Raw genomic sequence first — 10913 nt, forward strand, 5'->3', positions numbered from 1 at the left:
CCTCAGTGCTCATCAATGCCACATCCATGCCCACCCATGCCACCTCGGTGCTCATCCATGCCACATCCATGCTCATCCGTGCCACATCCATGTTCATCCGTGCCACATCCGTGCTCATCCGCGCCTCATCCGTGCTCATCCATGCCTCATCTGTGCCTCATCTGTGTGACATCTGTGCCTGCCCATGCTGTCTCAGTGCTCATCCATGCCACATCCATGCTCATCCATCCCACAACTGTGCCCGCCCATGCCACCTCAGTGCTCATCCATGCCACGTCAGTGCTCATCCATGCCACATCCATGCCACCTCAGTGCTCATCCGTGCTACATCCATGCCACTTCAGTGCTCATCCGTGCCACATCCATGCCACATCAGTGCTCACCCGTGCCACATCAATGCCACATCCATGCCATGTCACTTCTCATCTGTGTCACATCCATGCCACGTCAGGGTGCTCATCTGTGCCTCATCCATGCCACGTCAGTGCTCATCCGTGCCACATCAATGCCACATCAGGGCTAATCCATGCAACATCAGTGCTCATCAGTGCCACATCTATCCCACGTCAGTGCTCATCAGTGCCACATCCATGCCACATCAGTGCTCATCCGTGCCACATCAGTGCTCATCAGTGCCACATCCATTCCACGTCAGTGCTCATCAGTGCCACATCCATGCCACATCAGTGTTCATCCATGCCACATCAGTGCTCATCAGTGCCACATCCATTCCACATCAGTGCTCATCAGTGCCACATCCATGCCACATCAGTGTTCATCCATGCCACATCAGTGTTCATCAGTGCCACTTCCATTCCACATCAGTGCTCATTAGTGCCACATCCATGCCACATCAGTGCCACTACAATGCTTATCAGTGCCCTACAGTGTCTCACAAAATTGTAATGGGAAGTCAGGAAATGACGAGGCTCCCTGCATGTTGGGCCTCTGTATGTGGCCAGGCTGTGGAAAAGTGTCATATATGTGGTATAGCCATACTCAGGAGGAGTGACAAAATGTTTTTTGGGGTGTCATTTTTGCTATATACATGCTGTGTGTTAGAAATGTCTAATAAATGGACAACTTTGTGTTAAAAAAATGCGTTTTGGTTTTCTTTCCACATTTTACAAAAACTTGTGGGAAAAAAATGACATGTTCAAAAGACTCATTATGCCTCCTAGATCATGTGTTGGGGTGTTTTCTTTCCAAAATGGGGTCATTTTGTGGGTAATTCCATTGTCCAGGTGCTTCAGGACTTTCAAAAGTGTGATAAGTCGTCAGAAAATTATATGTGTAATTTTTGCTTCTAGAACACCTGACGGTGCTCCTTGGATGTTGGGCCTCTGTATGTGACCAGGCTGTGGAAAAGTGTCACAAATGTGGTATCGCCATACTCAAGAGGAGTAGCAGAATGTATTTTGGGGTGTAGTTGCAAGTATGCCCGTACAGTGTGTAAGAAATAACTTTGTAATATGACCATTTTGTGAAAAATATATATATATATTTAAAAAAATCTTCATTTTGCAAAGAATTGTGGGAAAAAATTACAACTTCAAAAAATTCACCATGCCTCTTACTAAATACCTTGGAATGTCTACTTTTCAAAAAGGGGTAATTTGGGGGGTATTTGTACTGTCCTGACTTTTTTAGGGTCTCAAGAAATGAGATGGGCCGTCAGTACTTTAGGTGTGATCAATTTTCAATGATTGGCACCTTAGCTTGTAGACTCAATAACCTTCACAAAGACCAAAAAATGTATACTTATTTGGGTTTTTTTCACTAAAGATATGTAGCAATATAAATTTTAGTCAAAATTTATGAAACAAAATGAATAAATTTGCAAAATTTAAAACCAAAACGAAGAAAAATGCATTTTTTTTACAAAATGTTCAGTTTTTTTTTTATTTATATCCCAAAAATAAAAATTGAAAAATTTCATATGGGGACAGTGTTGCATGACTGAGTAATTGTCATTCAAAATGTGAGAGCACTGAAAGCTGAAAATTGGTCTGGTTAGGAAGGGGGTTTAAGTGCCCAGTGGGCAAGTGATTAAGGATGTTAAAACATTTTACCCAAGGATTAAATGCTTGTTATGTCCAGGAATGCATGGATAAGGTGTAAATACATACCATATTTCTTGCTCCAGCAGGGTTCCACCAGTGCTGCAATTGTAGCCCCCCAACCACCACCACTAACTGCCAGTATAAGCTGCAATCAGCTCCAGTCATGTTTCACAGGGTTAATGTCTCTGAATTTTGCATGATGATTGCTGAGCTTTGGACAGATGAGAGGAGTGTTGGAGCTGGCTGGAATGAGTAAGTTACAGGTAAGTTACACAGGACCCAATTCATTAAACAATATTGCAGGTGATATTTGGATCATGTGACTCGTGTAATATAAATATTGCATGAAATATTGAAAAAGTGATCTAGATCACTTTATGTAGTATTTACTACAAAATTAAGAAACACATGGTAAATACTGCATAAGCTGACATTAAAGTCAATTAACAAAAAATAAATAAATAAATAAACAATACATTAATTAAATGAGTTGAGGTCTAGCCATGCCCTATTCAATGAATGTATGAAATTAGTTTTAGCTGGTTGTCAAGGAGTCGGCATCCACCGGCGTCATAAAAACCAGTGAGTCATCGCTGCTGTCAGCCGGGAGCACCCAGTGACATCATTGACCATATGAATAAGTCCATATATGGTCAATGACATCACCTGTTGACTTTACCTCCTTATGATGTCATTGACCAAGCACTGACATGTTCATATTTAGTCAATAACTTCTCTGTGTGACGCCGGTCCTTTGTTTACTTCAGTGGCGGGGTAAGTAGACAGGCACGCAACGGGTATAAGTGGGCAGCGTTTTTTTTTTGTTTCTTTTTGTGGGTCAGTAGCCATCATTCATTGTGACTGACATTGACCTACATCCCTGGATGACATGATCGACAATAATTGTACATCGGGGGGCCTTTTTAAAATTTGTTTAATAAAAGATTTGTCAAAAACGATCTTTGTGTTTTGATTTAAACTTTTAATTTCCAAACACTAACATTTTTTCATTGTAATGAAATTAGTAATGTGGCTTTTCGTCTCCCATTTCTCTCTTGTCCAGATGCCTCCTTGCTTAACAATGTACAAGTATTTTGTCTCTTCCCACATACATACTGCTCTCTATTAGGTTTTGTTTAGACAGTTTAAATAATACCTTCTATAAATGTATCAAATACCTTCAAAGATTAACAAAGAGGTTTCCAATTGTCTTTTATTACCACCACACCAGGCAAATATCTAATATCATTTGAACCAGTTCGGTCCCTCAGTCAGTTTTGTTTCCTTAACATCTGTTTTATTGATCTTCGTTTAGTTTCTCATATCATTCCCTATATTATTTGTCAATTCGCAACTAAATATATATGTAAGGGACTGTCATGCATTTATTCCGCCCCTGCAAGCTCACTGGTCATTTCACTCTCATTTCCCACCTGCCATATTGGCTTTTAGTCGTCAATAGAAAAGAAAATCTTGCTTCACTATTAGGCATACTTGATAAAGGATTCAGGGCCTCTGAAACGCATTGTATATGCCCCTTTACTTTCCCATGCATTCTGTCTTGGTCCTACGAACCTGTAGATGCTGCTGTATTCACATTCCTTTGTCGGGTTGGGAATCTTTTGCATGACCACGGCCTGCTAGTTCACTGCCTGGCTGTGCTGCACTCAGCTCTCCTCTGTTCAAAGCTGAAGCAGAACTGTGTTTACTTGAATGTAAGTGTTTACTTATGTTGTGCAATAAATGGATACATGCTTTTATTAAAGCGGAGGATCACCCTCTCCCTCCAAAAATTAAAAGTCAGCAGCTACACATGCTGTAGCTGCTGACTTTTAATATTAGGACACTTACCTGTCCTGGAGTCCAACGATGTCGGCACCACTGTTGATGTTTCCATCGGCTGTCGGGTGCTGCCGCCGCCATTGCCGGTAAGGGAACCCGGCCTTGCGGCTTCACGGGCAGTTCCCTACTGTGCATGCGCAAAGTGTGCTGCAAATTCAGATTGGCTAAGCGGTGGGGGAAGGAGGAGGGGGCCAAACTTCCGAGGGACATCGCCGTATCCTGGAAGTGGGGAAGGGCACCTGTCAAAAACAGGTACCCGTTCCCCCTTCCCCCCTGAAAAGTGCCAAATGTGGCACCGGAGGGGGGGGGGGAAGCAAATGAGTGGAAGTTCCACTTTTGGGTGTAACTCCACTTTAACATGTGCGCTGTGGCCACTCCCAGGTTTTCTGCAAGTTCATTTTTACCAAGTGCAAAATGTGATCAGTATGCGCAAAGTGCACAAAGCCAATCAACTTTCATCATTCATGGAAGTGACAGGTGTTAACGAATACAGGTTGGCTTTTCAGGGCTAACTAGCTGTAAATTGATTATCTGAACTTTAATGAATGTCAGGGGGCTTTGAGACTATTATCATTATCGTCATCTTCTTCTAATGCACCTTAATAACTTTTCTGGATTATTGCAGTAATTATTAAATAATGTTGATGTGTTTTTATCTTCTTTTTTTAGGCTGTAAAATAAAGGCATTTTATATTAAAAAAATAATGTTTTATTGCAAGTTGAAAGTTAAACAGTACCTCCTGACCTTCAATGACCTTTTCTACAGATCTCCGTCAATAAACATAACCTTTAAGTTTACAGCTTTTATTGGTTTAGAGTGTACATTAAAAAGAGCAGAATATTTCCACATTTGCAACATGACTGTTATTAGTCATTCTCTCACTTACAAAATGTGCTAAAAAGGAATGATAATAATACCAGCGAGAGTACAAATCTTCTCCCACTGCCTCGCTTCACGAGACCTCATCCGTGTCTTGCAGACCAATATAACACTTTTTCTCTGTGTCAAATGGAAACAGAAGGATATGTTATATCATGAGCTGGCGGCTTCTCACAAAGTAATCACATAGACAGGAACAAGAGTCTGGATTGTCAGGTCAGCTTTGGTCACATGCTTATCATTCATAGCATCTTCTGCAAGGATTCCGAACTCAGCCTACTCTAGATGACAGTGTGCAAACCTACCTACAGAGCCCACCAATCAATATTTGAAAGCAGTGGTTATTTTACTATTTATTTGTATGGTTAGCCATGGAAATAGACAAGCCTTTTGTATGTTTTTTTAAAGAAGACCTTCCCCACCTCCCATCCCTAATCTATTAACTGGTGAATATTCAATAGGTGGCAATAAACAATCATACTTTATTATATCCTTGTAACTTTTTTTCATACTTACCTTTTTTTTTGTCCTTTTTCTGTGCTGTCTGGGTTCTTATTCCCATTTTAAAAATGTCTGTGATTCCATGCATGTGCCAGATGACATATTGCGCTTCATCTTGCACGTGCGCAGTTTGATATTGTGATGGGTGTCACTTTGGGCGCGGGTGACCAGGAAAATGGGGGGCACTGGGGATATGGTTTGGATTGCTCCAAATGGGACAGTGATATTCAGGAATGATGTCCCTCTTGAAATATGAAGATTTTATTCCCTGTACATTATGAGGTCTCTGACCAGGAAGTACAACTCCTAATATGGCCATTCCAGGAAGTTTAATGTGGAGACCGACTGTCTAACAATGTTGCTTTTGTCTGAGGTGGCTTTCCATTCACCTATTGTTAAGTGTGCTAATGAACTCACCTGTTGTCTGATAATGTATTGACACTCAGAGTAATGTGTATTGGGGGCTCGTTATGTAACCATTGTGTTATGTTGGGGGCTGGATTTGGGTCATTGTTCATGTAGTGACTGCATTACTTCTAACGTGTATATAAAGTGTGTATTCCTTTTCAATAAAGAATCTGATTCCTGCTTGACCCTCAATACAGAGCCTCGTCTCATACTTGGGGGGATTATTCGTATGGGTTTCTTGTTCGGCTGAGTGAAGTGTCCGGTAGCTGCCTTTGTGTTCAGGAATGAAATGTCCTAAACGACTGTACCCCTTTCATACCTGGGGTGTCATTACAGATATTACTGCAAGATCCCCCAGTTGGAGTTAAAGCATCAGCTTTTCTGTTTTATGAACTATGAATCATAAAAGCATTCTTTAAGCTGTGCCAGCCAATTTTCTAAAAAACAACAATATCTCTCCTGCGCTCAAGTGGTATGTGGGAAGGTGAATCTTCTAGGTGGTTTTATGACACAAATGAAGTGGTCTTGCTGCCCCCCTCAGGACCAAGGGTATCCAAAAGGCACTACAAGAAAACAACAAGAGAAGAGCGCACCGACCTTGTGCATTACCACTTAAAAGTTTATTAAAATCAAAGAAGGGTAGCGTACAATATATTCACAAACGTAGCATATGAACAAGCATATAGGAAATGGGCACAGCTCGCTTCCAGGACACTTCTCTACTGCTGGATAGCGTGATGGCGTCCTCAAAACCATGAGTGGCAATTTTGGCTCTGAGGAAGAGGGTCCAGACAATTTTCTGCCAGTTTGTTTCCTAAATAATTTCATATAAAGTACATATACTGCCTCTAAAGGAATGCATCTCTGTATGTACAAAAAGTTCTGATCTGTATCTCACACCCTTCTGGTTTAATCCTCTTTCTTGCAACAATGTACGGACCCATTCCCTTTCTTGGGAGGACCGCTTCGGGTGCCTCCCCCTACGGCGGACACGTGACTTTGGGTACATTCCCTATCTCCTGTCGGAGTTGGGGATGCTACGCCGGACTCACACCGTCACTTCCGGCCGTGTTCTATGACGACGCTCGTTTGCGACGCACGACACGGCCGCTCAGCTGGCGGGAAGATGTCCGGCGGATGCGCCTGCGTAGTTCGCGAGGCGCATTCCCGACGCCAGCCCGGATGTATGGCAAGACACAGCGCTTGCACGTCATCTTGGGTGGAGCTCCTTAACCACTATATATGTACAAAAAGTGGTGAAACAGCACTGACATTTACGTACGAAAAAAAGTGTTAGAAAAAACTAAGAATGAAATTCTTTAAAAGAAAAAAAAAAAAAAACAGCATACAGACCCACTACAATGGTCTGATATGTATTTTTGTAATTTGGGGGACCTTTGGAGGTGTTTGTCTACTGTTTTCTTTTATTTTTCTCTTTTAATTACCTCACCACTGGGCACTTTCATCCCCTTCCTTCTCAGACCAATTTTCAGTTTTCAGTGCTCTTGCACTTTGAATGACAATTATTTAGTAATGCTACACTCTAACCAAATTAAATTTTAATCATTTTGTTTACATAAATAGAGCTTTCTTTTGGTGGTATTTATTCACCACTGGGTTTTTTAATTTTGTGATATAATCAAAAAAAGACCAACAATTTTGAAAAATAAAAAACAATATGCTCTACTTTCTGTTTTAAAAGAAATCCAATAAAACCAAAATTTTGTCATAAATTTAGGTCAGAATGTATTCTGCTACATGTCTTTGGTAAAAAGAAATCCTAATAAGTGTATAATAATAGGTTTGTGTGAAAGTTATAGAGTCTACAAGCTATGCTACGCATCATTGAAAATTGATCAATCCTGATGTATTGACTACCTATCTAATTTCTTGAGACCCTAAAATGTTAGGACAGTACAAATACCCCCCAAATGACCCCTTTTGTAAAGAGGACAGTCCAAGGTATTTAGTAAAAAGGCATAGTGAGTTTTTTGAAGTTGCAATATTTTGCCCACAATAGTTTGGATAATGAAGATTTTTTTCCCTCAAAATTATCATATTAACAAGTTATTTCTTACACATGGCATAGATAAACTTGCAATTATACCCCAAAATATATTCTTTGTTCATTGCTATTGGATATGCCTGTGGTTCAAACCAACAAGGCCTCTTACAATTCCTTTGATTCCTGTATTGTACAGCACTGTTTCCAGCAAAAGAGGCCGGAAGGAGGATGTGACAACAGTGGATGTTGTCAGAGAAAGCCTCCTGTAGAATGGGGTCAGGAGGCAGATCCCATCTCGAGGAAGTGGCGCCAGTAGCGGGGAGTCCCGGAGACAGATGTAGCAGATGATTAGAGACAGATGTGCGCCAGATGATTAGAGACAGATGTGCGCCAGATGATTACAGACAGATGTGGCAGATGATGTGTGCCAGATGATTACAGAAAGATGTGGCAGATGATGTGCGCCAGATGATTGCAGACAGATCATGGACAGATATGGCAGATGATCATGGACAGATGTGGCAGATGATCATGGACAGATATGGAAGATGTTCGCTGGGACAGATTATTTTACTGGGACAGATGTGTGACAGGTGTTTTTACTGTGTTGGGGACACTGTTTTGGGGACTATAGCTGGCTGATCAGTGAGTAAAAAGCAGTAAAAGTGTTGTAAACGCACTAATCCCCCAGCTGGCAGCACAGATCCACTCTCCTTCTCCTCACTCACAGGCTCTATGTGAGGAGAAGCAGAGCCAGCCGATCGCTGTGGAAATGGCTTTGTCTACATTAATCACATTACATCATGTGATCAGGAGGGCCAATCACAGAGCCCTCCTGCCAAGCGGTGTTGCACTGTGTCTGTGGGACACAGGCACACCGGGATCACGCAGCTGCGCGGGCACACAATGTCCCTCCTTCCTTCTAAAGGATGTTCAGGAATGTCCACTCAGAAGGAGGAAGCTCCTATTCAGTCATATATGTGCAGTGGCTGAGTGGGAGGTGGTTAACCACTTTAGCCCCGCTTACATTGAGGCTACTGCGGCAAAGTGCCGCGATCCCGTCCAGCGACGTAGACCTACGTCGCTGGACTCCGCCCCTTGTGGGCGGCGCTCGCGCGCTGCCGGAGGCTCGCTCCCGCTGTGTTCATTCACAGCAGGAGTCGGGCCAGCGGAGGAGCAGCGGCGATTGCCGCTGCTCTGCCCCGATCGTCGGGGATCGAGTCTGGAGATCCGCCCGCTGTGTGTAAACACAGCGGGCGGATCTCCATAGTGACAGGGAGTGACAGATCGGAGTGTTCAGCATAGCTGGACATCCGATCTGTCCTTCTGTCACACAGTCACCTCCCCCCCCACACGTCAGTAAGCACCAGGCATACATTAACCCCTCCCTCTCCAATAAAATTAACCCCTTCCCTGCCAGTGTCATTTTTACAGTAACAGTGCATATATATAGCACTGATTACTGTAGTAATGTCACTGGTACCCCCAAAAGTGTCAAAAATGTCAGTCAAGGGTCCGATCTGTCCGCCGCAATGTCGCAGTCCCGCAAAAAAAATCGCAGATCACCGCCATTACGCGTTAAAATAAAAACACCAAAAATGACAGAAATCTTTCCCTTAGTTAGTAAACGCAATAACTTTTGCGCAAACCAATCAAAATACGCTTATTGCGATTTTTTTTACTAAACATAGGTAGCAGAAAACAAATTGGCCAAAAATTTTAAAAAAAATTGATTTTTACATTTTTTTGGGGGGGAATTTCATATAAAAAAATTTGAAAAATATTGTTATTTTTTCAAAATAAACGCTCTTTTTTTGTTTATAGCGCAAAAAGTAAAAATCGCACAGGTGATCAAATACCACCAAAAGAAAGCTCTGTTTGTGGGAAAAAAAGGACGTAAATTTCGTTTGGGTATGGCGTCGCACGACCGCGCAATTGTCAGTTAAAGTCGCACAGCGCCGAATCGCAAAAAGTGGCCTGGACGGAAGACAGCAAAATCCTCCGGTGGTAAAGTGGTTAAAGAAGCTGGTAATGAGATGGTATTGCTTGCAATTTAAAGGAAACTCGTTTTCTTTCTTTATAAAAAAACATTTTTGATGTAGTACATGCTACAGGAAGAATGAAAAAAAATATATAAATTATGTGGCATGCATACTAAACCCTTTGAAGTTTAAGGAGGTAAAAAAAAAAAACCAAACAAAGAAGAAAAAGAGTGAGATGCCCCAAGAGATCTATACCAGACCCATTGGGTCTAATGCTAATTTTAAAAGGGTTCTCATGCAAGCAAAAAAGGTAAAAAAAAAGTGTGTGGTCTCCCTAAAAATCAATACCAGACCCTTATTGGAGCATGAAGTGATGCATTGGGGATGTCTTTCCAGGTGCACCCCCTCCCCCAGGAAAACACATTGTCTCATATTGATGAGGACAAGGGATTTTCCCCACAATCATGGGCAGTAGTTGTGGCAGTGTGTGGGTGGGGGCTGATCAGAATCTGGAAGCCCCTTTTAACAATAGGGTGGGACCCAGATACCACCCTATTATGTGAACGAGTAAGGGGTACCCAACTCCCCTACTCATTCACAAAAAAACACTCAAAGGTTCTTTAGCAAACAAAAATGACCCTCCCCCTTGTAAATCTATTGCAAATCACATTGTCCAGTGATGTAGATCCATGCCTGAGGTCCAGGTCCCAGCGATGCCACGGACCATACATGGTTAAGACCCCGCTTCCTTGTAAATACCAGCTGTCATCCACTGGACTTGTCATTCAGTGGGTGACAAGTGAATGCAACTGATATGTTTTAGTGGTAGTGTTTATTTTTCTGTCAGTGGGTGTTGGACATCATAATTGATGTGGATCTGCATTACTGAATGACGTGATTACCAGGACTTACAAGAGACATTTTATTTATTTTTTTTAATAAAGGACTTGTCAAAGATTTGGATGTCTTTATTTCTAGATTACAACTTTTTTGTAAATGAATACCCTATACTCATACACACATAGGGAATAATATTTGGGTGTCCCTTTTAATTAAGAGGGCTTCCAGATTCTGGTAATCCCCATACCCGTAGACCACCACAACCATCGGCCAGGATTGGGGGGAATAGGTCCTTGTCCTCATCAACATGGGGACAAGGTGCATGGGGGGTTTTCCCCTCCTTTTTCTGACAATCAGGCAGCATGCTTCAATTAAGGATCTGGTAAAGATGT

This window comes from Pelophylax lessonae (genome assembly GCF_965119305.1).
Source record: "Pelophylax lessonae genome assembly, chromosome: 12".
NCBI classification, from domain to species: domain Eukaryota; kingdom Metazoa; phylum Chordata; class Amphibia; order Anura; family Ranidae; genus Pelophylax; species Pelophylax lessonae.